Source organism: Numenius arquata, chromosome 12, assembly GCF_964106895.1.
Source record: "Numenius arquata chromosome 12, bNumArq3.hap1.1, whole genome shotgun sequence".
Taxonomy (NCBI): Eukaryota; Metazoa; Chordata; class Aves; order Charadriiformes; family Scolopacidae; genus Numenius; species Numenius arquata.
In genome coordinates this window covers 30,190,299-30,218,294 of record NC_133587.1, presented here as the reverse complement: position 1 = coordinate 30,218,294, position 27,996 = coordinate 30,190,299, and positions in this window count along the sequence as shown.

Genomic DNA, 27,996 nt, shown 5'->3' with positions numbered 1-27,996 from the left:
TATTCTTCATTTTCCCACTGTAGAATCTGCCGGGTTTTTTTGACATTTTGAGGCAGACGGGCCACAGTGACCCCCTGGGATGTACTCACAGGTGCAGTGGCTTCCAGCCATGGAGTGGCCAAATGAATTTCAGATATTTGAGGGAGGAAGGGAACACTTAACTCCTCATTCGCTTTTGTCACATGCTGGCCAGGCTCCTGGACCAGCGAAGCCGTGCTCATTTGCAAGTTAGAACAGAATGGCAAAGGTCAGCAGTTTATTCTGCCTGTGCTGGGCACTGCCTACACTAGTCCTTGGCATAAAGCAAAGCAGGCTTCAGGCTCTTTTATTGTGCTGAGAAATAACTAACACAGCTGGCTTAGCCAACTGGGAAGAAGGTGGTCATAGAGTTCATAACCACTCCTCCCACTCCTGGTAACACCCCAGGGACAAGCAGGGCCTTGGCATCTGGGCCCTACAAAGGGGACTAAAGCCAAGTAACCGGTTAAAGCTTTTATGCAGTGCCAGAAAAACACAGAGTATCACGGATAGACTGGAGAATCCAACCCACTGACTCTTGTCCTTGCACCAGCACTTTGATGTTCCACCATCAGCAAGGGATTTGCCTCTTAAAGACAGGCTTCTGGCCTAGTATGAAGTTAATGACACTGGTTTCACCCTGCTGTTAAGGGAACATTTCTGGGAAAAGTGGAGACCATGCTTCATTAAACCCCATGTCAAGATAAAACAATGAAGTGTTTTGCAATAACAAAAGACACCTCAAGAATGACAGAGTAAGTGTATGCAGAGGTTCTTTCTTGGTTTGGAATAGATGCCTTGGAGAGGCTGTGTCATTAGGGCTGTCTTGCTCAGCTCGGAGTCTCTGAAATAATGACACTGGAACATCTGAAGAACACAACTCCTCCATATCCTCCTTGGACTGGGTCGTATCCATGCATCTGTATAGCTGGCCAAAGCCAGGGATCTGAGGTTTTGTGCAGCAGATCTTCATTCACTGAGAGCACCTGTCCATTGACCAGTCACAGTCCAGTTTTATGTAGAGTTCCAATTGCTCAAGCAGTGCTAATTTTAAATTAAGATGCCTAGGGAGATAACAGAACCATTAAGTTATCTTGCCATGAATCAGGAAACACAGAACTGCACATTTTTTTTAATTGAACCTACGTGATGATCAGTGCCTGCCTTTTCCATTTGCTTAAGGCAATGCCTGAGGTGACAGAAACTCACACCAGAGAAGACAAACACAGTCCTTCCTGATTAATTTTTATTACTGAACCCCAAAACTTTCATCCAGAAAAAGTGTCCTGCACTGCACTAACCTCTGTGTCTTCATGAAAAAAGGCCTAAACCACTGCCATGAATAGTTTGTGGTATCGATGCCATACCAGCAGGTGGTAAGTGATTAAACTTCATGAGTGTGTCACTGAATGACAGAAGAGTGTTGGTTGTTCCACATCAGGTCCAAAAGATCGCGTGTTGAAGATGGCTTTGACACTGCAGCTGGCTTCTTTTCATTTACAACTGTCACATAAAAACTATGACACTGGGCAATATTTGTCTTGATTTTGCAAGGTTCCAGACCTGATTACTGCATGGTGTTTTCCCTAAGATACCTCTGAGGGCCCTTTGGAAACTTGAGTTGGTGCAGATGATTGTTTTAGATGCTGTGAGTAGAAATGCCCTGATACCGGGGTGATGAATGGAGAATAAAACCCCAGATAAAGAAAATAACTGCACCAGCAGACACAAACAGCTGTACCGGTTTCCTGTTTGCATCTGGCTTCAAGTCAAGCTGCTGAGATAGCTCTCTAAAGTCCTGCATGGCTGGAGTCCTGCTCTGCTGTGACTGTCTCAGCCTTGTGGTAACAATTTTGCAGTGATATTAAAAGCCAACTGAGATATCTGTGCTCATATGTTGTTGCTGGGGGCAGCCAGGCAGGGTGGAGCTCTCATGGTCTCATCTTCTGTGTTCAACAAGAACAAACAAGATGTTTTCAGGATCTGGCATCTAATTCAGCTTTCCTCTCAGGCTTTGCCAGAAGGGGCTTGGCATTTAGTTTGTTGTCTTGGTGGGTTTATATGCTGGCACTGATCAATAGCACGACACGTAGTGTTTGTTACTACTGCACATGGATTCTGAGTCTTGTACAGATCAGGAAATAAATAGAGTACAATGAAATGAGTCCATAAAAGCTTGCTTTCTTTTTCATTCTAGCAGACAAGGGAAATGTATGGAAAAGAAGAGAAAACACTTTCAGCTCTTGTAATTATTTAAGGTTATATCTCAATGTGAATCTCTGTTAAGAATATACAGTGCTGTAGTTTTTTCTTTCTTCTGCCTTTCCCACACTGTTGTGCTGTACGCTTTATTATTGCCATCACAATCTGCTCTCTGTCCAATATGATTGCTATCCCCAAAGGTTTATTCTACATAGCAAACATCCTGTAATAGTGACCTACTCTAATAACAGGAAATTTATTTTTAAACTGCATAATGCCTGCTCCATATTAATCTGTTTCTTTTCCAAAAAAGAGTTTGACATGAAAATCTACTAATGTTGTCCAAAGCCTGATTGGTTTCCACAAAATTTCATATCTTTTGATGCCCACAGTGTTCATTAATTTGAGGTAGCAACCAGGCATTTTTTCTTTCCTGTTCTGGTCAATAAATGCTAAATAATAAATATCAGCAAACAATAGCAAATCAGTCAAACATCAAAGGTCAATGCTTATCAGTCACAATGTTTTTGGAAGAAACTTTATTCTCTTCATCTCAACCAGTAGCTGCAGAAATAAGTTAACTCTTGATGTGCATAGATCAATTAAAATGGTCTAAAATGGCTTGTGATTCTCACTATTCTGGTGTTCTAGAATGGGCTATTTTTTTCCTAAGTACATGCCTCTTCCCTCCTTCTTTACCTAGCCTTGCCTTTGTGGTATCACTCTGGGGTCAATGACACTGTTATCCAGTGGGCGATAAGACATCAGTGTTGATTTTTCTGTCTGTAAGTGATTTTCTTGGGAAGCAAGAAAACCCATCATGTCAGATGCTTCTTCAAAGGGCCCAGTAAGTTTGCATTCACATCTGCTGGAATATCTTGGTTTTGCTAACACAAAGAACTAATGCGTCTTAGACCATATTTTAATACCCTTAAGCCTGAAGGGTCACATTATCAAATCTCTGTTCTATCGAAGTATTTTCAGTTGTATCTTTTTTGACTCCCTTTAAACATGATTTGACAGTATTTCTTCCAGATCCATTTTATATTCTGTATTGCCTGCTTCAAGGATATCGTATGCATCTTTATCTTAATGAGGTTGAGTTCTTTATCTACTACCAGGCTATTTTCTCCCAGATAAATCATCATGTCTGCTTCTGTCAACGCATCTAAAGTAATGCACAGATGAGAACACAAGCTGATTTCCACTAGTCTGTCTCTCTTCCCCCTGTATCACGGCACTCACTGCACTCACTCACGGCCCCTACTGCTTCCCTCATCACCACTCTGACACTGATCACCTTTATGCTTCATGCTTTTCCCTTTTAGATCTTTAGTGGGGGCCTCATGCCCTCAGACTGGTTTGCAGGAAAGAAAACTTGCTCTACGTCTTAGGCCCTCTGAGAATTCAGACAAAAAAGTAAAACAAAATTTAGCAAAACTTCAACATAGTTTTCCTTCCCAGCTTGGCTAAGTCCTTCTTCAGATAATATGCTCACAAAGCTGTCATTGATTCTGACAGGAAGGATGTGCTTAACGCTTCACATTGGTGCTTTCTCATGTTAGCATTTGACTTGGACAACATTTAATAAAAAGCCCAACTTGTCATGTCTTAATACTAGAACTGAGACAGAGTAGAGTGTGAAGCCATTAATTTTTGTATCCGGCGCCAAAATACCCTGGGAATGAGCACATTGTTACCAGTTATATTTGCTAAAATGTGTATGTTGTCCACTGCCTGATGGGCCACTGGACTCTTTTTATTGGTTTTGAGTCACTAAAACAGCTACAAGATGTATGGTTGTTTGTGCTTCCAAATCTCTAGATGGATAGTCACTTTATTTGGCTTGTGTCTAATTAAACTTCTAGATAGATGACAAATGTCTCTTCCAATTCTTTGATGTATTTGTTTTTGAAATGCTAGTTGCATCTGGGAATCCCTGTTAAGGAGTGGATATGGCTGAACCTGCTCTGCCTGCGTAATGATGAGGAGCTGCAGCCTGTCCCTCCATGCTGTCATGGTGACAATGGCAACCAGTGCACCAAATCCTTCACGCTCCCATGGACACAAGTGATATTTGCTAGGCAAACTGGTCTTTACATAAGCTTGTGTCACAACTTTTCTCTTTTCTTTCTCTCTGGCTAGGCAGAATTAAAAGCTTGTTTAAAACAAAGGAAAAAAAAAAAAAAAAAAGCAGCTCACTTTATTTCCTGAATGTATGGTTAATTTCTTTAGTGTGAAACACTTTCCTTTTTACTTCTGTTTCATGTTTCAATATTTCTACAACATGCAATAAAAATAAAAGATAGAGGCATATCAGAACACTTTGGTTTTCTATCCATGTCAACATATACACTTACTTACCCACAAGGAGAACATCTGTATACACGAGGACCCTGCAAACAGCAAAAAATTAATAAAAGGCAAAATTTCACAGACTTCTGTAAATAATTGGGAACTGTACAAGTCCTGCCATGTGGGCTGCTGTAGCAACATCCTATTCAATTTCCTTAGAATTGTTTTCCATATAAGCAAACCCTCTTCGATATTCTGTTCCAAAAAAAAAACCCAAACAAATTACAGCAGTCCAACACACTTTTACAATAAAAAAGCTACTGGATGACTTCTAAAGAAAGGTCTCTCCTGCTGGAATAACTACGATATTTATGTAAAAAGTAAAGATTGCACCTGTTATGATCACTCGTTTATACCCTTTTTAAATAACACAGCAATTTTCCTCTCAGATCTAGTTCCAGCATTCAAAGTCTTTACAAAGACAGCTGAATACTGGGGTCAGATGCAGTGGGGTGGAGATTCCTACTTTCTGGCATGAGAGTGTTTCTGCATTTTTATAATGAGCAAGCAAAAGCTTGTAAAAAGTAATTTATGAACTTGGATAGGAGTCTGTGCTTGAAGAGAAAACAGTTGGTGTGATTATGGACAATAATGAGGAAGGTGGAGAGATGCTCTTGAGTTTCCGCTGAAAACATGCAATGGATGAATAGAAAATAAATCTTGAAAGAGAACTTTCCTTGGCATTTGCATTGTCAAAACTGTTCAGACCTTTGATTGGTACATCCAGCACCTTTGCCTAGGTCTATGTCTCGGGTATATTTTGCTAACAAGTATTAAAAGTAACTGTACTCATAACTTTCTCTTGACCACTAGTTAGCCCACGTAAAAAGTATGAGGGAAATATACCAGAGGATGAAATATAGATTCCAAAGAAAAATAATGTATTGTAAGAAGAACAGCAATAAAGGGGTGGAGGAAATGAAGGCAACAGCACCAAATTAAGATCATAGAAGAATTTGGGTTGGAAGGGAGCGCTGGAGGTCATCTGGTCCACCTTCCCGCTCAAAGCAGAGAGTAGGGAGCATCCAGCTATAGATTAAGCAGACTGAAGTTCACTTGCAAAGCAAAAATTTGAAAATCAGGTATTTTTCTGCAGTAAGCTGCTTGTCTTCTCTTTATCTGAGACATAATGAGGTACACAAGGTGCAAATAAACCCCTCTGTGATACCGTTCAATGCCCAGAATACCACATTAAGCAGCCCTCGGTATCAACTGCTTTTACTTCCAATTACTGCTTCCCAACCCAGCTCCTGCTCCCTGCAAAGACTAACTGACCAACGCTGCTGAAGTCACCTAAGTGCTGATAATACCAAGAATTTGGCCTGCACTTTATCAGCATCCCTCAAATCTCATTACCAGGTGGGTAGACATCATTATCTCTTTATCCTGTTGGGAATAACAGTGTGCAGAGAAGTTCCTTGCTGAAGGTCATACAGCAAGTCACTGGAAGAGTCTGAAAGTGGAATTAAGGTCAGCTGTATCCTCATCACGGACACTCACATATTGATAAAGCTGCTGGCATTGCACCCATGCAGTTATCAGGACCATTAACTGAACCTCCTTGTAGTGGGGGTGGGAGAGCTAGTGACTAAGAACCGTCAAATGTACCTGTTTAGAAAGATGTTTTTTGTCCTGAAAGATAAGAACTCAGCTAATGTTTACCTTGTGCTTAAAATTCAGCCTTTTCTAGCGTTTCATGTGGATGTCACATTTTATTTTTTGTTGTGTGGTGGGTCCCTGCTAAGTATTTGTTCTCCCTTAGAAAAATCAAGAGTACAAGACAGCTGGAAACTGGTGTGTTGCTAAAGCCATTACATATAACCCAAACTAAAATAAGCATTTCAGGTGTATCCACTATCGAAGAACCATGAAGACAGTAAGAGGGGCTATGGAGGTTTACCTCTGCAATGACGCTTTGCCAGTGAACTAGCAAAATCTGGTAATTTTTTGCTACTATTTCCATTGATGAGTTTTGTTTCATTTCTTTGTTATTGCTTTGTGGGATAAAGCAGATCTTTCGTTTATCTATGCAATTATTTTATTCTTTTACTCTTTCTTTTCCTTTGTTTATTTCTTTCCCCTTGTTTTTTCCCCAGGAGACATCTATATTCATTATATCTCTAGGTCTTTTTCTTTAAGTTCTCTAGCTGTGAAATACAAGATATAATCCCTCTATTTATTCAAGTTTAGGAAAAAAAATCAACAGAAGAAAGGCTCAGGATATGTCATAAGATTTATTTCCACTTCAGTGTTTTAGACAACAGATGATCCATTTACAAAGCAGTGATCTGTGTCCAAGACTGGACTTTTCTGACAAATGGACATACAAGGCAAAGATACACTTTCTGAGTATGATTTTTGATTACCTATGACAGGAACCTGAGGGTGTCTGTCTCTTTTATAGTTTGAGAATCTTTGTATGGCTCTTTATGTCAAAAATAAAGTCCCGCTGAATTGAACTGAACTGATAAACTTCAGGGATGAAATGAGCTCCCGATTGTTGCCAAGAAAAATGGTATGATGCTTGGATATGTTATTAATCTCAAGAAAATGCTTTAGGGTAAAGAATTATTGTTTCAAATATATGCGAGCACTTTTGAAAAAAAGTAGAAGAGCTGACAGTAGTAGAAGAGAGGCAACTTTAAAAAGAATAGAGGACATTTTTTTTTTTAATTCAAGCTGCTTAAAATAAATTTAAATATCTGTTTCTAGTGTAGTGTCTAAGATAAGCTACAGATATTCAATGTTGCCAAGAAGGTGAAGGTGCGGTGAAAACATCACTGGGGGAATTAATTTCAACCTATTATTCTTCAGCATGTATATTGTTCAGAGTATAATTCTGCTACCAGATACTATACTGAAATGGAGGAGGCAGAGCCAATTGGAGTGTGGGGATCTTGAATAGATGCTCACAATAGCACATTCATTTTCAGCCACTATACAATATGCAAATGTATTCACTGTGATTTGTAATTGACCTTAAAACTTACCATCTACATGCCACAATTCCCGTATGGTGAGTACTGTTCTCAGTTTTCCTGCCAGTTTGACAATAAAGCATCTTATCACGAAAGTTTCACAAATACAGAATTCAGTTAGCACTATTTTGAGAATTTTTTCCTTGCTATTTCAGAATTAGCCCTATTTGAGGCTAATAATTACATGGGGCTTGTGACGTTCCTCAGCTAAAGATATAGCACTGACTTAATAAATAGAAACAATTCCTTTTTATGGTTTATAGAAATAGAGCCATTTGAGTGGGCAAATGGGATTCCTTTGATGCACATCTACATACGTAGTATTTGGTCATAGTGGGACAGAAGCAAATAGAACTCTGTTTCACTGGCTCTTCAGGTTCCTGGTGAGATGCAGAAAGGGACAAGGGTGGAGAAATCTGTTGCCATTGTCCATGGGGCGATAGTAGAGTTAGTGCCTGAAACAGCCTGCACTGGATGCAGATGCTACAGGGGAGTGGTAGTGGACTGACTGCCCAAATTTAATCAGGGGAGTTGTTCAGGTGCATGGCCATAATACAATCCTCTGCAGAATCGCAGGCTATGTGGATCAGTGCTAAAGGAAAGGGCTACACATCTTTACCTCTGGCCTTCTGTATGTATTACTAGAGTAGAAGGAACATCAAGATGGATTTCCTGTTTTGATGCTCCTTCCTGTCATGTCTCTAAAATAATTTTGTTTCAACCCAACAGTACTACCGGGAGTAGTAGAGGAGATGAAAATGGCACGAAGCCGTGCAGCCAAGATGCTCCCTGACCATGGTGAGAGCTGGAGATGGGATCAGCTTGACCAAGCATCTACTGAGTACCATTGTTCTTCTCTGCCCCTTTCCCTCATCGCTGAGTTCAAACAGTTATTGAAGAAACCTGCGGCAATGGGTAGAAGGTACCTTTTACAGAATGTAAGCATTTCCCTATGCTGTGAGGCCCTGACAATCTGGAAGTGCCTCTTCTCAGTTTTCCAAAGGAGTGTTTTTCCACTGGCTTTTCTTCACATTTTGAATTTTTAATCCGTGAAGTTCTGTTTGACACAGATAACTTTTTAATGGCCAAGATAAATAGTATTCTATTAACCAAAACTATTCTGTGGAACTATGAAACCTACTCAGCTTACCAGGAGGCTCAGTAAGGGATAATAGGGATAGAGATTTAAATTAACTAAGATGTTTGTAAGCTGAGATCTAGCCAACATTTCTGGAAAATTAGAAATCAAGAAAATAAGATCAGCTATCCAAATATTCTTATCCCAGCTATTTAATTTGCTAAGCATACTTGCATTGTGTTTATATTGTATTGTGTATTGTATTTTACAGGGGCTTGGAATATTGTCTCTTGGTAGAAAGGAAGTTGTTAAACAATTGTCCTTTTACATCTGTCAGCTCAAGGCTATTCAGATTTATTCTAGTGGACGCTGAATCTTTCAACTATTTCCTCACATTCATCTGTCTTTTCCCTCCTGTGATAGACACAGAGTCCTCCAAAACAAACCTGAGACTTTCGGCAATGACAGGTTACTACATGCAATTGTGAACTCCCCGCATCGTACCCAATACAAATAAATAGATTAGGTGTTCTCTGATTATAAGAAACCTTGTCAGAAAGATGCTGTTGCACATTTCTCTCATGCTACACACTCTTAGGCACCAAAATGATGATGTATTACACATTTTGAATAGGCTAGTTTGTGCCTTATGTAGGAGCGACTTAAACATTGTAGTTTTGAAAGTCTGATTCAGGCTGATAATAAATGACATCATATTCAACTAATAAGAGATTGTGGGAAAGGAGGAGAGAACAGACAAGACACAAGCTAATGAAGAGCAAAAATACAGAGACTGAAAAATGAGGGGAAGCAGGTTCATCCATCCTTATTACTTACATGAAAGTTAAAACAGAATAGGAATAACTGTTGAAATGTAGACCCTAAAAAATTGGTTTCTGGCATCTCTCAGCTCTGCAGAAACATTCTTGATAATTTGTACTTCACACAGGAAATCATAGCCACATATGCCATTTTGAGAAATTCAGACTTCTGAGATTTGAAAAGTTCTATTTTTCCAGCACAATACAGCTACAGTGCTTTAAATTATAAGGGAGTAAGTCAAGAATAAAAGACTTAACTTCAGTGGAGTTTGTCTGGATTTACATTCTTGTAGTTGAAAGTCTTGTTGGTGAAAAGCCATTAGATGTTACATGTACTTGTTCCAAAATGCAAGATCAGTTATCTCCACAACCCGAGTAATGAGACCACTTGCATTTTTCAGGGAACAAATAATTCGTATGAGTTTTTCTTTCATTTATTTCAAGTAACAATGAACAATCACTCTGAAAATGGCAGGAAGGAGAAGCAGCAGCAGGGCTCTGGCAAAGGCAGCACATTAATAAACTCTATTATGTTTATGTATCTAAATGGCTCTATTAATAAACTCATCAAGGACGAAGCATGGGCGCAGGCACTGGCCTGAGATGATGTGGCCCCTTCCCGCATTACTGAGCTCTGCCAGGTATGCCATGGGCTGGGGACGGATCCTGCCACCCGGCAGGGTCAAGGCCAACCTGCTTGGCAGGGTAAGAGAGTTTAGCTGTGTGGGTTTACCTGGGTCATGCTACCTGCCATCAAGCTCGGAAAACTGGCCACAGCTTGTTTTATTTACTATTACAGAAGTGGCCAGTGGAGTTACTCAAGGGTCACAGGAGGAAAATGAAGCACAGCCACTTTGGGAAGGGAGCAGTGGTTGGCAACAACTCTTTCTCCACATCAGTAAACACCTGGAAAGCATTTGATGAGGCAATGAAGAAGGTTCAGGCCAGTTCTTACTTTCATTAATTGTTGGGGCTTTTTTTCTCTTCCTCTCTTTAGGTGTGAACACAACAGGCTAAGAGAAACCCTGCTGTCATTGCAGTTTTCTTGGGGATGGGTGTGAAAGCTAAAACAGACATGCTGTACCTAGTGACACAGAAGCAGCAGCCCGAAATCCCAATCTATACAAGAAGGAGGATGATCTGGCAGTTGAGGGATTTCTGCACTGATCCAAGAGTTGGTAAAATGCAACTGTATGGGGCAGACACTTCCTACAGACCTCTTGCACACCCAAATCTAAGGAGTGGATGTACCTGTCACACACACTGGGATGCTGCTAACACCTGCATGGCCTTGGGAGAATAATGCAAAAGAAATCCAGAAATGCTGGCCTTGACTCCCTTCCTTGAGGTCCGCCCATACCAGTCTTGCCGTGGCTCCCTGCCCTGCTCCCTCCCCAGCTGCCTTGGCCTAACTCCACTGACCAAGAAGCAACCAGCCGCGGGAGGCTGTGGCATCCCCGGCTCTTGGTTCTGACCACCAGCGCTCTCCTGCTGTCCCTCCCTCCCCTGCTGCATCCATGGGGTTTCCTCAGTTTGTAAACCCTTTGGGGCAGCAACTGCTTGTCTGCGTACGGCACTGAAGGACACTGTTCTTGGCCAGTCCCAAGGCACAATCAGAATAAATGTGAATAACAACAATAGTGACAAACAACATCAACATTAGTAATGACAATAATAATTATTACTGTTATTATTATACAGTCTACCAGAATGACTTGGTAATTATTTGCATAATTTGTATATATAATTTGCATAAGCAGAATAAAAGATTGTTCCCATACCCAGAGAAGATCTCAACCATAATGTTTTGTTCCCTGTATGTGCCAAGGATTCCCACTGGTGTCAGTGGGAGATTTTTTTCCTTACTTATTCTCAAAACCAATTGCTCTGATGACAGAAATCCGTGGGAGTCCCAATAATGTGGCTTCATCCAGTGGGGTGCTGAAGGTGCTTTGCTACCTTTATCTCCAATTAAGCTCTTACAGATGAAGGTGCTCAGCACTTTTCAGAAGCTTCTCATGACGTGCAGGATTGAGCCTCTCAAGACAGCTGTCTTTTGGGCTCTGACTATGCAAAGCTGAGCAGAGATTTTTTTTTCTTCTTCATTTTAATTGTCTATTTACAAAACAGATTCCAGCAGCTCAAGAGCATTTATGGCCTAATGGAGAAAGCCGCAGTGGGTGGCTTTTTGGCTCTCAAAGAGTGAAAGACTCATCAGTGGCAGAGGGAAGAAAGTATAGATTATGCACACAAGACAGGGCAAGGAGCGCAGGGGAAGCAGAGGCGACTTAGAGAGGTGTTTGCAGAGTGCTCTTCCGAAGACCCTGGCAGTGCCTCCAAGCTGCCAGGCTCAGGAGGACAAACACTGTATTTCAACTTTGTGCAGAGACTCTGAGAGGCACCAAATGTCTGTGGTGATGTGTGTTGTCATTTCAAGTGTGCAGTTTCTTGGGCTTCTTGCACAGCTTCTTAGTTCTCCTGCAGGCTATGCCTGGCTCTCTGTGTGAGGGGTATAGCCCCTGGCACATGACATTGGGGACACTTTGCTCCAAAGGAAGTATGAAAATTAAGCTAGAATGATGTTAAGGAAAGGGCTGCAATATGAAAAGCTGGCATTTTGTTCAGCCTGGAGAAGAGAAGGCTCCGGGGAGACCTCATAGCAGCCTTCCAATATCTGAAGGGAGCCTACAGGAGAGCCGGAGAGGGACTCTTTGTCAGGAAATGTAGTGACAGGACAAGGTGTAATGGTTTTAAATTGGAAGAGGGGAGATTTAGATTAGATACCAGAAAGAAATTCTTTACTGTGAGGGTGGTGAAGCATTGGAACAGGTTGCCCAGGGAAGTTGTGGATGCCCCATCCCTGGAAGTGTTTAAGGCCAGGCTGGATGGGGCTTTGAGCAACCTGCTCTAGTGGAGGTGTCCCTGCCCGTGGCAGGGGGGTTGGAACTCGATGATCTTTAAGGTCCCTTCCAACTCTAACCATTCTATGATTCTATGATTATATAGGATGGCAGGACAGAAACTTCAGGTTGCCACGGAAGTGCCCTTCTAGGCTCAGGATTTGCAGTTTAATGTTGTGCTAAATTCTCATATGCTGAGACAGTTTGACTTTTCTTGCAGACAAACAAGAGTCCGTCTGAGAGCTTAAAGATCGTCATGCAAACTCACCAGAAAGCTCGGGGTCCCTCTCTGCCCCTTGGGCAGCCCTCCCTGGGCTGGGAGCGGGTGTCTGCATGGGCACTCAGTGCCAGAGCTGCCCTGCTGCTCTGCGTCACCCTCCTCCTCCCGGGGAGCCCAGCAGAGCCAGATGAACGCACCGTGTAAACCCTCTTCATCTGTCTCCATACCAGCCGGGTTAGATTATACTGCAGGCAAAGGCATGTTTTCAATGTTTACTTTCTTGTCGAGTAGTCAGCACTCCTTTTTGCTTCTGGAACTGCTCTGGCTCTGCGGCTGGAGCGGAGCATAACAGAGGACAGGCTGCAATCGCTGCTATCTAAACACGTTATTAAATATGGGCATGCCAGATCTCACAGAGATCTGGCCTTCCTGCACTTGTTTAACTTAGCACTGAGCGAGTCAGAGCTTGCTTAGACTGCACGCAAAGGCATCTGCACCAAGGTGGGAATTTCAGCTGCTTAAGTCTGAAAACTGAAAGAAAAGATAATTTGTTGCGTGATATTACTTTGTCTTTTGCCTCTGTAAAACTGGCAGACTTACCTTGATTATGAGGACCCTCCACAGACCCTCAGAAGAGTTACTTCGAATTAATGATCTGTGACAATTAAGAAAAACATAGTGACCTTTCTGACCATAAACCCAGTTCTATTTATGGTGCCTGTATTTTTTATTTATTTTATGGCCACAGCAAGGATGATTTTGGGTTGGGGTTTTTTCATGCTGGCAAACCGTTTAACTCAGCTATTCAGCCACCTGAATAATCTCTTTTCTTAACTACTATCCCTTATAAACCAGCAACCCGACACACTGTCACACAAAGGCCACATTACTACCCCTGTCCTCACAACTCCTTTCCATGGGGAATGTCTGTCTGTGTACCTTAAACCACTTTTTTCACCCAAGATTTTAGTTTTGAATATTGACAGATGATCTGGGAGTGAAGGTGTTTCTGAATCAATATTCACAATCTTCAGATAACAATGTATGCCCAGGAGAAGAAGATTTTTATCTCTTACCTGTAAGTTCAGAATGCTCATTCAGCTTTAGTGGAAATCAAAGGTAAATAACCTGTACACTAACTATGGGAAAACAAGAAATCCCTATAGATTGTTCCCTGTTTCTAATCTTATGTATGTTCTCATATACACAGAGGTTACTCCCAAAGCCATATCTTTTTCTTGTAACTGAAAAAATAATCTAGTGCCTCTAAGTCAGAAAAGAATCTGTTCCCTAAATTTTTCTTGAAGCAAATCTACAATTTTCTGCTGCTTTCCGGGTAATAGCTTCATCTTCCAGAGTTCATTTTCTCTTCACTGTATTACTATTTCCAGATTACTAAAACTGATGCCAAAACTGACTCATAATAGATGTCCACACAACATTGTTTTTGCATTATACAGCATAGGATTAGGGATGTGATTACATTATTAGATTTTTATATGTGAAAGAAGTATATCTATTTGAGGAGTCAGTTTGGAGGAGAGGGAGAAGGCAGCCTTTATGCCCTATACTGAAAGAATAATCCTTAGGGCTTGATTTTGTGTGTAACCTTGTTTTTTTGCACCTGCACAAAACTAAAGGCATTTACATGTCTAGCTATTATACCTGATTGCTGGCTAATTATGCGTGTGAGAAGGGAGATGGGGGAAGGGGGAAAATAGATCTAAAAATATTTTTTTTCCTTGGTGTTTTAGATAAACTGAAATATTTCCCATGTAAAAACCTTTACAATAAGAGACTTTTGGCAGGGAAGTGAGAGGTATGGCATATGAATACCATTACAAATACCATTTTCTAGTCATGGCATCCGAACATAAGTGAAAACATGTTAAATATTCTCCCAGCCAAATTTCAAAGCCAATTAGTCTTGATTTTTTTTTCTTCAAATGTTCACTAAGGGCTGGAAGAGAAAACAGATACATGTTTCAAAGGTATAGCAGGTTATTTTGTTCACAGATTTGTTGAGCAGGACTGTTTGCTTTAGGACTGTGCCGTTCTAAAACTCCTCGTCCTCACTCAAAACAACAGCTTGTGGAGTACAGATGATTTGCTGTCCTCAACACTGTAAATCACAGCTGCATCAAAGACAATTACTAGAGAGAGAGGAAGAGGGAAGAGTGAAGAGAAAAGATCGTATTAAGGCTCCCGTATTTTTCTTACTCTAGAGAGGATAAGAAAAAGGAAGAAATGAGGAAGAAACTTTGTGTTTGTTCAGTAATAGAGTATACATCCATGAGAGCTGACCAAATGCTCCAAATATACTCATTTTGTCTGGCATTATGTAGAAGACATTTTCAGGGGTGCCAGGTTACTAAATCCTCAAATCAATTTACTGTGGCCTGGAACAGTTGTTGATTTCCATTTCAATAGTTATTAGGGTTTTTTCTTTAGTCATCAGCAAAGCTTGAAATAAATACATTTTATTAGAGTTGGCAAGTCTGAGAACAGATGTGAGATCTCCCATAATCTAAAGGCAGGGAACCCATGGGACAGCAGTGTTCAGGATGAGGGTTGTTTTCTTCCAGAAAGCTTTTGCTGTGGAAATTCTCAAAGCATGTGAGGTCTGCACACACTTCAGTTGATCAAAAGGAGAACTGAAAGGTATTTTACCCAGTTTGGGTGCTTGCCGTTTTATTCTGTTAATACACAATAATACATTCAGTCGTGATATATTTATTTGCACTTGTTTGTGATCCCTAGCCCAGATTGCACAGACATTTTACAGTATTAGACCCCAAAACCTAGACCCATAAATCACAGACAACATCTGTTATTCCCTTGTGGGAAGGGTCTTAAAAGAGTGTCTTCTGAGCATCTCTGTTGTACGTCATTTATCACAAGTGGGCCCTCAGCCTAGAACAAAAGAGACCTCCTACATCCTCTTCCCCAGGCAGCAATTAACTGACCTCATCTTCCCACCCCCTTCATCAGCCCCCACAATCAATTATACCAATCATCCCTTCTGAAGAAGAAAACTGGGCAAACAGGTGGACTATTATTCTAAATAGTTTTGGGCACTTAGAGAAAAAGTTCAGTACAACAGGGTACTTATGCAGCAGTGGCTGCAATTGAAGAGAAATTGATTTGTGTAGGGTATATGATTACAAAGTTCATTACAATATTTTCCATGGTGTTTTTTTTTTTTCCTGAATACATATTTGTATGCACGTGCCTTTGTGTGAAATGAAATTTCATAGATCTTTTGAGGTGCTGGATAGAGTTTATCCAAGTAGTAGTAATTCTATATACCTATTGCTGGCCGTTCAAAAAAAGCCTCCTGGTAGGATTATAAAGTTCCTAATTATTGTCAGAACAAGAATATGTGCATAGATGCTGACATCAGCCCACAAAGTTAAACAGTAATATGGTAGAGGGCAGCAGAACATGGTTAAGTGCAGCAGAAGTGCTTTTGATCCCTGGACAGTCATGGGCCACAGTGATGAGTACATAAACTCTCTGTCATTCAGGTGGGATAAGCAATTAAGCTCATCCCTGGAAGAAGACAGCTGAAACAATAGATGCTACTGTCCAAATCACTGTCCTTGGGGCAGGCCTTGACTAAAGTAGAAGAAGGAGAGATTTCCTGAATTGGAAATAAACACTGCTTTGATTATGTGAGTACAGAAGGAGAAGACGAACAGAAAGTAGCCTAGAGAAAACAGGAAGATCACTGACCGTGTGGTCTTGGGAGAAAGCAAAAAGAGAAACAAGGTCCTTTAGACACATAACTGGCAGTACCTGGGCCTGAACTTCTGGACAAAAGAGCATTTATATTTGTCTTTGGAAAAATGAAAATAAAAAAAAGAATATACAAAAGTGAAAAAAGTTGACTCCTTTCATCAATGTTATCACAGCAAAAGTATTACTGAGGTCTAAAGTACTAAGAAAAATATGATAGATGCACGAATGAAAATGTTAAAGAATATTCTCCAGATATTAATTAGAGAAACCACTCCCATATATTTTGTATGTTTCCTTTCTCTTTTCTGTGTAATTGTCAGCTTACAATTAATTTGAGCCATATGAAACTTTGATGTTTCAATGGAGCTGCATATGGGTATAACAGTTCATGTGCATGTGATAAACAGAAAAATGGTACCACACTGGGTATAGTGTGCACATACACATCTTTGATTCATACCATGGAATGTGCCTCAGATCTCTGAGAACTAATGCAAAAATAATGTGTCCAGCTTTGCAGCATTTTCCAGACAGTCAATCTTTTATTAAAGTAACAAGTTTACTGTCTGCATCCTTCTTGACTGGCTTAAACGACTTCAATATTCAAAATGTCCTTTCTCAGCTTCCACTGTGAAATATGGGAAATCAGAAAAGTAGCTGTTTCTAATTCAATTGCTTCAAAGTCCATTCTGAAATCTGTACCCCACCGACTCAATGGCAAAACTCCAACAGTCTTAAGCGGAGCCAAGATTTTATCGATGATCTGGAATAAAGGAGTAATTTTTCCAGGCTTTCACAATAAGTGTTTTAATCCACGGCTTATTTATGCACTACAAAAAAAAATTAGAGATCTTGGCATTCTTTTATTTGTAGCATTTTGCCATTATACTTAGAATTCTGCCAGTTGACTAGAGATGAGCCCCAAAAGTACATCAAAATGTCAGGTCTGATATTAACGGAGCCTGCAAAACAAACTCTGGCTAAGGAAGATGTTGCTGATTTTCTAACTAAAGCCTCAATATACTGGAACATTTTTACTATGCACAACCCTATCTTTGTGCTTTATTTGAACTAAAAATCTAATGGAAATAAGACCTTGAAATTAGAAGTCGTCTTTACAGTTATACGGTTACATTGTACAGTCTCAGTATTTTGAGTTGATTCACTGAAGCTTGCTTAAATGTTTTCTACTGCATTTGTTAAGTTGCATTATTATTACTCGTGCTGTTAGCAATATCAAGTGATCTCCACTTTGCAGAAAACACCCAGCTCTTATTTTCAAAACACTCAATTACACAGTAGATAAATATTATTACCCCATTTTATAGACATGAAAACAGAGGGGGCAAAGCATCTTTCTTCAAGGACAAGAGTCCATGTATTTTGTGTCTTAGTCTAGTCTGCTATGCAGTAGGCTGTACAACTTCCAGCTGGGTGCTGGTGATTAGGTGTTTTTATAGCAAGCTCTTTGTAATTCTTACTTTTTCCTAAGGTAAAGGATTGGTGCATGGCTGTAATGTCCATAAAATGCTAAAGCTGTTAAAACACAGTTTTTGTTGTATGTCGTCCAATTTGCAGTTGGGAAATGGTAAAATTTGCTTAAATTGAAAACATATGTTGTGCTGGAAAGTAAGTAATGGAATTGCCACCTTCGCATGTTTGAGTCCCGTGCCTTTTCTGCAATTTACACAATAATAAACCTAACTAATGAAGCTATTTTGGCCATTACAGATCATTTTATTTGGTGATATAAGAGTCTTCTGCTAGAGCTGGACATGAAACATTTCTCATGTCTTGTAAAAGCTTTCATGATTTCAAAACTGTTCCTGTTCAAAATCAGATGAACCTAGAGGCTACTAAAAATGCAGTGCAAAAGAAGCTCCTTGCCCACCCCAGTGTGGCATAAGCGAAAGGCCAGGTATACTTCAGGATATGGGAGGCTCACCTTGGGACAGGTGGTACTTTCTGATTTTCACCAGAAATGCCATACTTTATAAATGGCATAAACATTTTAAGGCAAAAAAAAAAGAAATGTTTTCAATGAATTGGTTTTCCTTGATAAAAAAAATATGTTTGAAAAATTCTTTCAAACACCCCTTTATATTCTCAATAAACATGCTGTGGTTGAGATATGTCTCCGAAGAGACTTTGGGCTGAGATATTTTCTTGCTCTCTCCACTCAGAAATGGGCACATTTTTTGATATTTATTTTATGAATTGCAACCAGCCACCGTTAAAGTGTGGATTCAAAGTGTGCTGTGAGAAAAACCTGTGAAAATGTAACACAATTTCTCCATTGCTGTCCTCCTCTTTCTTCCTGCTCTGTCACTGTCTCGCTGTACTTGTTAAACGTCTATAAAGAGAAGGTTTTGCATTTACCTTCAAATCAATGTGTCTTAGGTATTTTATTTTGCTTGGTTGTGTTTTAAAATTTTTCTTTAAACCTTCACTCTTACCTTCCAAAATTTCTTCCTGTTTTACCTGACTGTTATCTTCCTGTCATCTTTTCCTCTTTCTTACTATCTCTGACTGTCATTCCCTTTAGGATGGGAAATGGCTGCAGGCCAAAAGTCAGAGAGCAATCATAAAAAGCTATCAAAGGATGAGTAAAAGATGAGAGTAAATATGATAGTGCTGTCTTCTGAAAGCATCATGACAGCACCTACCTGCCTCGCCTGGTTATAGATGAGGGAATCTTTGGGAGTGTTAGGAGGACAAAATTGTTTACTCTATTTAGTCAGACACATGACCAATTCTAAGTGATCACTAACTAAATTATGTCTGATAAATACAAAGATATTCCTTGAAATTTTATAGAGATGAAAATGCTATTAGCACCATCGAAGGCCTCAAGCTTTGATGCAGACTTTACTTTGAATATGAAATAATGACAGGAAGAAGAAATGAATTTATATTCTTCCCCCCATCTACTTGACACCACCAAAGGTGGTGCCATACGCTCTGCTGATGTGATGGGCTAGCAAAATAGTGCATCTGTTCTGAAATTCCTTTGCAACTTCAACTTGTAGTTGTATCTAGCTTTGAATTCTCTCTGCTTTCTACAAGAAAGTGTCACTTGACCATAAGTAAAATTAAGTCAAATAATATTCTGATAATCCATCAGTAATGATCACATTTTAATTTCTTTGCAGTTGACTTGATGTTTATTGTCTAATTTTTTGCTCCATTTCTGCTAGCCAGTACAATGTGGCATTTCTTATGTCAAAGAACACAACATTAATAAAACCTCACACTGAACCATTGTCCTTTCTCATTATTTGGACTGCTTTCCAAATACTGCTGTTTACCAGTAAGGATGGGCCAAACACCAGGCACATGAAGGAAAATATCAACTTTGATGCCTACCCATAAATCTTGATTCTCCAGCTGAGTGAGGACAAGAACTGGTGAGAAGACCAGAGAAGTGTAAAGGCATGAGCTTATAGAAATTTATTTTTTTCATTAAATAATTCTTCACCTATAATGCTAGAAATTTACATTATTGAACAAATATTATGACATGGAAAATATGAAGCACACCTGTAAACACCTTCTCTCATTACTCAAGGGTTTAAACAACCTTCTACTAAAACAAACCGATTTGATGAACAAAAATTGCTTCTCCATCTTTCTCTGCATTGTTCTCATTTTATTATTATCATGGTTATTGCCATTATAATTAGTCCCATTGCTTCTTCTGTTGTACCACAGTCATGATAAAAATCAGATACTCTTTAAGAGTTCCTGTTGTAAGAATAAAACTTGCAATGTGGCCTCAGAAGGGTCCACTTTTGCCTTCTGCTGAGCTTTTACTCCCATATATATTTCAGATCCATATCTCAAGGACACTCCTGCCCTTTAACAGCCAAATGTCACAGCCTTAGCAACTAAGGTTAAAACCGACAGATCACACCGGAGAAGAATATTGGTGTATCGTGCATCTCTGCATCATGTATCTTCAAGGAAAATACTATTGATGTTTGTGCCATGCCATCTTCCTTGTTATGTACCTGTGCATTGCCTAAACCACTGTATTTCTAATCTATGGTTAAGACACCTGGAAGACAACACCACCACAATAATGTGCTTACACCATGTTTGATGTTCAAATGCCAGATATATTCCTTTTAAAGCTACCAAGCAGTATATTAAAATTTGTTTGGGCAACTGTTGGAGTGTGAAGTGTAGATCCTATTTACTTTACTAGAAAAAAAAATTGCACTGTAGATTTGCCTCTTCCAGACACAATTCATTACAATACTCTTTTCCATTTAGGATCTGGTGAGACAGAAATAATCATACAAAAGTATTACCCTCTATCAACGTCTATGGAACAAACCAGTGTCTTAACACACTCACGCTTGCCTGAAGAGGCCAATACAGGGATCTAGTACTGTTAAGAGCTGAATAGAGTTAGTCTTTTCATAAATGTACATCAGAACTGTATTCACCATGTTGGGGAACATTTTGACATGACCTCATGCTAGAAGCAGCTGCTTGATTAGAGTGATTTCTGGAAGAGGTTTGTCTGTGTTCTGCTTCAATACATTCCTTTTTTTTTTTTTTTTTTTCCCATCATTATGCTAGAGGTGTGCTTCAGCTGTAAAGACCAGATCTTTACTCAAACTTCTTCAAAGTAGGGGAGCGTTTGATGTCTAAGGGCAAATGAAGGTTCTGCACAAAACAAGGTTGCAGGCAAAGGCACGTAGCAATTACTATGAGATGCAGGATGAGAGTTCCTTGAAAAATGTTGATGCTCTTCTTCTTTACTTTGTTTATGGCTCTAGGGATAAGTTTCAAGAGGCATAAGAGTGGAAATAGGCCAGGATATGTCTCTGTTGGGCAGTCTGCTGTCCCAGATGTTCTTCCAGAGCTCTTTGTTTATGTATGCCCATGTCTGATTTTCTGCCACAGTAAAAAAAAAAAAAAAAAATTCCCAGAGAGAGCAAATATTCTCATAGTCTCTGGAGGCAAAATCAATGCAGTGCATCAGACTGTGGCTTTGAAGTCCCAGTGGCGGCTGGAGAATGAGCTTGAAGCAGAATTGGTACACAGACTGGATGAGAAGGCAACTATCCATTAATCCTGCTGGCTGCGGCTCTTGCTGCTGACACTGAAGGAGAGCGGCAGATTCATAGCAAGATGTGGTGGTACTGACTGGAGAGGCCCTGAGGAGGCTGTGCAGACCCCTTAGCAGCTGGAATGGGCCCTCCTGGGAAAGAGGAAGAAGTCCTAAAGGGAATACCAAGACAGGCATGAATGAGATAATAAAAAATGCACGATTCTATATACTACTAAATAAACCTCACTGTGATTCTGACTTTATCTGTCTGTTAATTAACAACCCTGGCATGTGCAAACTTATCTGCTTTTATTTGGTTTCATATTAGCAATGTAAGGAACCTTGGCAGCTCTGCCACTTTTTCCTTGTTAGTACTATTTATTATCAAAAAAGGGTTGAGGTTGGAAGGGTCATCTGGAAATCATCTAGTCCAACCTCCCTTCTCAAGCAGGGCCACCTATAGTCAGTTGCCCAGGACCACGTCCAGATGGCTTTTGAGTATCTCCATGGATGGAGACTCCACAATCTCTCTGGGCAACCTATGCCAGTGCTCAGTCACCCTCACAGTGAAAAAGTGTTTCCTGTATTCAGAGGGAAACTCCTGTGTTTCAGTCTGTGCCCGTTGTCTCTGGTCCTGCCACTGGGCACCCCTGAAAAGAGCTTGTCTCTGTCTTTGCACCCTTCCTTCACATATTTATATCCATTAACAAGATCCCCCCCTGGTCCTTGTTTTCTGCAGGATAAACAATCCAGCTCCCTCAGCCTTTACTCATAGGACAGAAGTTCCAGTCTCTTAACCATCTTAGTGGCTCTTCTTTCTCTCCAATATGTCAATGTCTCTCTTGTACTGAGGAGCTCAGAACAGGACACAATACTGCAGCTACGGCCTCACCAGTACTGAGTAAAGAGGAAGGATCACCTTCCCAACCTGCTGTTCATACTTTATCTAATGCAGCCCAGGATACCATTGACCTTCTTTGCCATAAGGGCACATTGCTGGCTCATGTTGTCTTGCTGGTTGTTGTGCTAAAGACTCACTTCAGATGTACACCTAATCACTGGCTTCTTACTAGCCACCAGCTAGACCACATGTTCAGGCATTGCTGCCTGACTACTCAGGAGAACCTCTGTTCCCCAGAAAGTTCTCTTGATGTTTCTGGAGAACAGGCTCAGCTCTGCCATACTCACAGGCATGGCAGAAAGTTCTGCCTTCGCCAGGATTTGAGCTCAGGGCTGAGTCTGTGCTTTCTGGCGGGACTGTTTGGACCTCCTGAGTTGTGCACAAAGACAGAGAGCTCCACTTTGCACAGCCTACTGAGATGGGCCCCCAGGTATGGCAGAGCAGAACAGCTTCCTCTGCTTGTGGCAGGGAGGCTTGTGAAAATCCTCATTTCACACAAAAATTGGCTCATAGATTTTGTATATGTTTTGCACGTTAGTCATGCTCTTTCAGCAGTGGTACCTGAGAATGGGATCAGCTGCAGTCCCCCATCAAAATCACTGAGCTCTAAAATAGTTCCACATGGCACAACATAGCCCCAAGTGACAAAGCGCGCATTATTTTCCTCTCCCAGAGTGTCTGGAACAAGCCATACTGAATGATGTGTCACACATTAAGAACAACTTTATTTTTATCCTGATGGAATTCCAGGAAGCTAACTCCAGTGCCCTCACACTGACTGAAAACGCGTGACGTGTCCTAATAGCTACAGGCAGGACAAGGCAAGTATGTAAGAGGGACATTTAATTAGTTGTTCCAGAAGGAGCTGGAGTGTTGTTACATAAATGGCCTGTTTCTGACAGGTTTGAAGGTATCTAATGATTTATAACACTAGAAGAATTTTGATATATTTAGTCTAGAAAGGCTGTGAAGTTTATGAGACAGATCATTGTAAGTTTCTTTAGTGAGGCTTCTTGGAATTTGAATTCAAGAGAAGATCATGCTACAGGTCATCTTAGCCTTTAAACAAGCTCCTGTTGTTGGAGTTTGACAATATCTCCAAGTTCAAATTGTTCAGTTGCATTTTTCAGTCCTGAAAAAAAGTGTAAATCAACACCTTAAATATGACGGTACGATTGTTGTAATTCATGTTTTAGAATAATTGCAATTTATTATCTAAGTGCAGTGCAACACCTACGCAAGCTTACTCAGTGAGCAGGGCCCCATTATTCTCAGCATGCCACAGTGAGATCTTGTTCTGTCTGCATGCGTCAGACAAAATGTGTTTGCGTCTGAGCAATTTACACAGTGTATTAAGGTGAATGTGAAGATACACCGTTCTTCTGACCAACAACATTTGGAACCCTCTTACTGAATTCTGTTATTGCGCCTCTCAGGTTTCTAGCTACATGTGTTTATTACAAGTCTTTCTTGAAATACGAGATTTCTAATTGTGCCTAGCAGCCCAATTTGAGTGCCAATCAGATCCTCGAAGCATGTGACCCAGGAGAGATTTTTCCCAGTGCACCAGAAGTATCAGGTATTCCTGGAGTGTGAGGGGAACTGAGGGAGAACCAGGAAGAGAAGAGTTTGGAAATGGAAATCAACCCAGTGGTCAAAAGCTTTTTGCAAACTTCTTAAATCATTTAATCTGAAAAGCTGCACCAGCCAGATGAATAAATTGTTATACCACACTATTTTCTTGTCTTTTTGAAAGCAGCTAATAGAAACAGTTAGGGTTCTTAAAACAAAATTTAAGTATGCAAATTTTCATACAGAGGGAGGCATCTTAGATGTTGTGATACAAAACAGTGTAATTACACCAAAATATTTCAGACATTTAAACGTCAGGACTAGGAGGTGCTAAATGCAGTGAATAATACAATAATGTTTTCTGAAGGAAAACAATGTAAAAGGTAAAAGAAAAATAATTAGTTAACATAATAATAAGGCTTAGCTTTTAGCAGCTGCTTTATATCTTCAAACCATTGCTAAATTATTAACTAATTGATACCAGATCCTCCACATGCTAGCTCAGTGCAGAGTAGCGGGGAGGATGCCAGCGGAGTGCTGTTGTTGGCTGGGTAGGTAGATGAATGTTGCAACGTGAGCGGTAGGAAGCAGTAGTATTACCATATACAGCGCAGCACCAGGCCCTCTGAGTCCTGGTTCTAGCAGTAGTAACCTTGCCTTCGAAAGGATATAATTGCTCTTATGGGGTTGCCTTACATGGAAACCAAAATGATATCAAGCTTTAATAATTAAATTATGCAGCAAGTCAAAGGAGGACGGATTTTTTCTCTATAGAGCACAAGAGACTACTTGCTTTGGTGACCTAATTGCTGCAGTTTTTAAAAAAAAAAATGATTATGATAGCTGATTAAAAGGATCCAGGGAGCTTATTCACATTTGCCAAGAGCACACAGCAAATCAAGCTTTATGACTTGAAATGAACTCGGTGCTTTGTCCAGATTAAATTAAGAAAGGAGGTCACCGAAGTGAGGAGTTCAGAAGAGCACTTGAGACTGGAAGTATGAGAAATGAACAGCAGAACTGAAACGAGAAAGGTATAAGGGAGACAGAAGCCATTTTCTGCTTCTACCATTCATTTTCTTCAGAGGCTAGTGATCAGAGAGAGGGGAAACTTATTCAGGAGCAAGAAACCACAACAACCCATCCTATAAAACTGCATTAAAAATATAGTCATGAGAATGAGTGGGCAGTGACGGGAAATCTTTGGGACACATCTAACCCGTACTACATAGGACTGCTGCTGCACCCAGATGCCATCAGGGGAGCTCATTTTGTTGTCTGCATGAAGGAAACATGCCACAAAAACTAAAACAAAATTAGAAGATTCTGACACTGCAGGCAAACAGCAGTTTCTCTTTAACATACATGGGTTTCAGGCCCCACAGTATGTTCTGTGTTTATAAAGAAGTAGTAAAAACCATTAATGATGAAGTCCACAAAGGAGTTTCACAGAATCACAGAATCACAGAATCACAGAATCTTTTTGGTTGGATGGGACCTTTGAGATCAATGAGTCCAACCAAAAAAAAACCAAAAACAAACCACAAAACCACCAAAAAAAACCCCCAAAACAATCCCAAAAAAACAAATAAAAAAAAAAACCCAAAAAATCCCAGAACACCAAACACCAAAACCAAACCAAAACAAACACCCACAACCACATACCACCCCATCCACAAACAGACACAAACCAACAATCTCGGGCACTAGAGCATGCCCTGAAGTCCCATGTCTACACGTTTCTTAAATACCTCCAGGGATGGCGACTCCACCACCTCCCTGGGCAGGCTGTTCCAGTGCCCGACCACTCTCTCAGTAAAGTAATTCTTCCTAATATCTAATCTAAACCTCCCCTGCCACAGCTTCAGACCATTTCCTCTGGTCCTGTCGTTATTCCCTTGGGAGAAGAGGCCAACGCCCACCTCTCTACACCCTCCTTTCAGGTAGTTGTAGAGGGCAATGAGGTCCCCCCTCAGCCTCCTCTTCTCCAAACTAAACATGCCCAGTTCCCTCAGCCTCTCCTCATGTGACTTGTTCTCTAGACCCCTCACCAGCTTGGTGGCTCTCCTCTGGACATGCTCCAGCAGCTCAATGTCCTTCCTGTAGTGAGGGGCCCAGAACTGAACACAGTACTCAAGGTGAGGCCTCACCAGAGCTGAGTACAGAGGCACCATCACTTCCTTACTCCTGCTGGCCATGCTATTCCTGATACAGGCCAGGATGCTGTTGGCCTTCTTGGCCACCTGGGCACACTGCTGGCTCATGTTAAGCCGGCTGTCCACCAATACCCCCAGGTCCTTTTCTGCTGGGCAGCTTTCCAGCCACTCTTGCCCAAGCCTGTAGCGTTGCCTGGGGTTGTTGTGACTGAAATGCAGGACCCGGCACTTGGCCCTATTAAACCTCATCTCATTGGCCTTGGCCCATCGATCCAACCTGTCCAAGTCCCTCTGTAGAGCCTGCCGACCCTCAAGCAGATCAACACTCCCACCTAGTTTGGTGTCATCTGCAAACTTACTGAGGGTGCACTCAATCCCCTTATCCAGATCATCAATAAAGATATTAAACAAGACTGGCCCCAAAACTGAGCCCTGAGGGACACCACTGGTGACCGGCCGCCAACTGGATTTCACCCCATTAATTACAACTCTCTGGGCACGGCCATCCAGCCAGTTTTTTACCCAGTGAAGAGTACACTTGTCTATGCCATGATTTGCCAGCTTCTCCAGGAGAATGCTGTCAGGGACAGTGTCAAAGGCCTTACCAAAGTCCAGGTAGACAACGTCCACAGCCTTCCTCGCATCGAGAAGGCGGGTCACATGGTCATAGAAAGAGATTAAGTTGGTTAAGCAGGACCTCCCTTTCATAAAGCTGTGCTGGCTGGCCCTGATCCCTTGGCTGCCCTGCACTTTCCAGTGCAAAATTGCAGGCTATCGCACCCCGGCAGCCTCAAGCTTCCTCCTGCTGCATAGGCAGGATCTCCTTATCTGAAATAGGGAGGATTTAGATACGTGAAAGTTGTATTCCTTCATCTGAGGTCCAAGTCTGTATGAGGCACTCCCGTTTCCTCAGCTGTCAGGAGAACAAATTTCTGAATATATTCTGAACATCTCTTCAGGAGATGAATTGCTATCTAGATAGACTTTCTCCCTGTTCACTCTGAGTGAGTTTAGGGTGACTGAAAAATAGACTGCTAATTTTTATTTTCCCAGGTTAGAGCATGTGCCACTTTGTAAGAAGCGGCAAGTGACTTGCAAAAAGCAGAAGCTGTTATGCAGAGCCAGGAGCCTATTACAATTAGAAAACAGAGGGGAGAGAAGCAGGTGAAATCTCTTACCCTTTAATGTGATCAGCACATGGCTACCCTAAGCATTTGTGACAAAAAATCTTCCCTTGGCATTGAGGTCCTACGTCTCTTTGCTGCTCTGCCCACCTGGGTGCCAGCTGAGTGGCACACCACAAGGGAAGAAGAAGGCCCTGCCCACGCTGAAGCTGTGGAGAGGCAATCAGCTGGGAGACAGGAGAGGTAGGCAGGTTATGAGGTGTTGTTCCAGCTCTTACCAAGTAGCTTACAGTCTCCTGGCACAGTAAACTACAGTATTTCAGGTCACCTTTCCAGGGCCAGTGGTGGATAGAGGATTTAACTCAGAGCATGTTGTGTCCTGTTTCACTTGACCCCCATGAGGGATGCTAAAAATCTCTTCCACAATTATATACACATGCCACTGGCAGGATGTTTGTTTGTGGTTTTTTTGTGGGTTGTTTTTTTGTTGTTGTTGTTTTTGTTTGTTTTTGTTTTTTGTTTGTTTGTTTGTTTGTTTTTTCTTTTTTTTTCATGGTTGGACTCGATGATCTCAAAGGTCCCTTCCAACCAAGAAGATTCTGTGATTCTGTGATATTTGCCCATTGCCATTAAATAGCTTTGCTATGATTCCTGCTATGTGGAAAATGTCTCAAAAGCAGATTTAATAGCATGCAGATACCAGCTGGCCAGGTATCTGCAAGAATACATTTGGAAACGTTGATCTATCAGCTCTTGGTACTTAGAGAGTGGAGCAGCACATGAAGCTCCTGACAGACTCCTCAGCATCTTCGCACTTAACAGGCCATGAATGTTGCCGTCGTGCTCTGCACTGAAGGTTTGTTCTGAA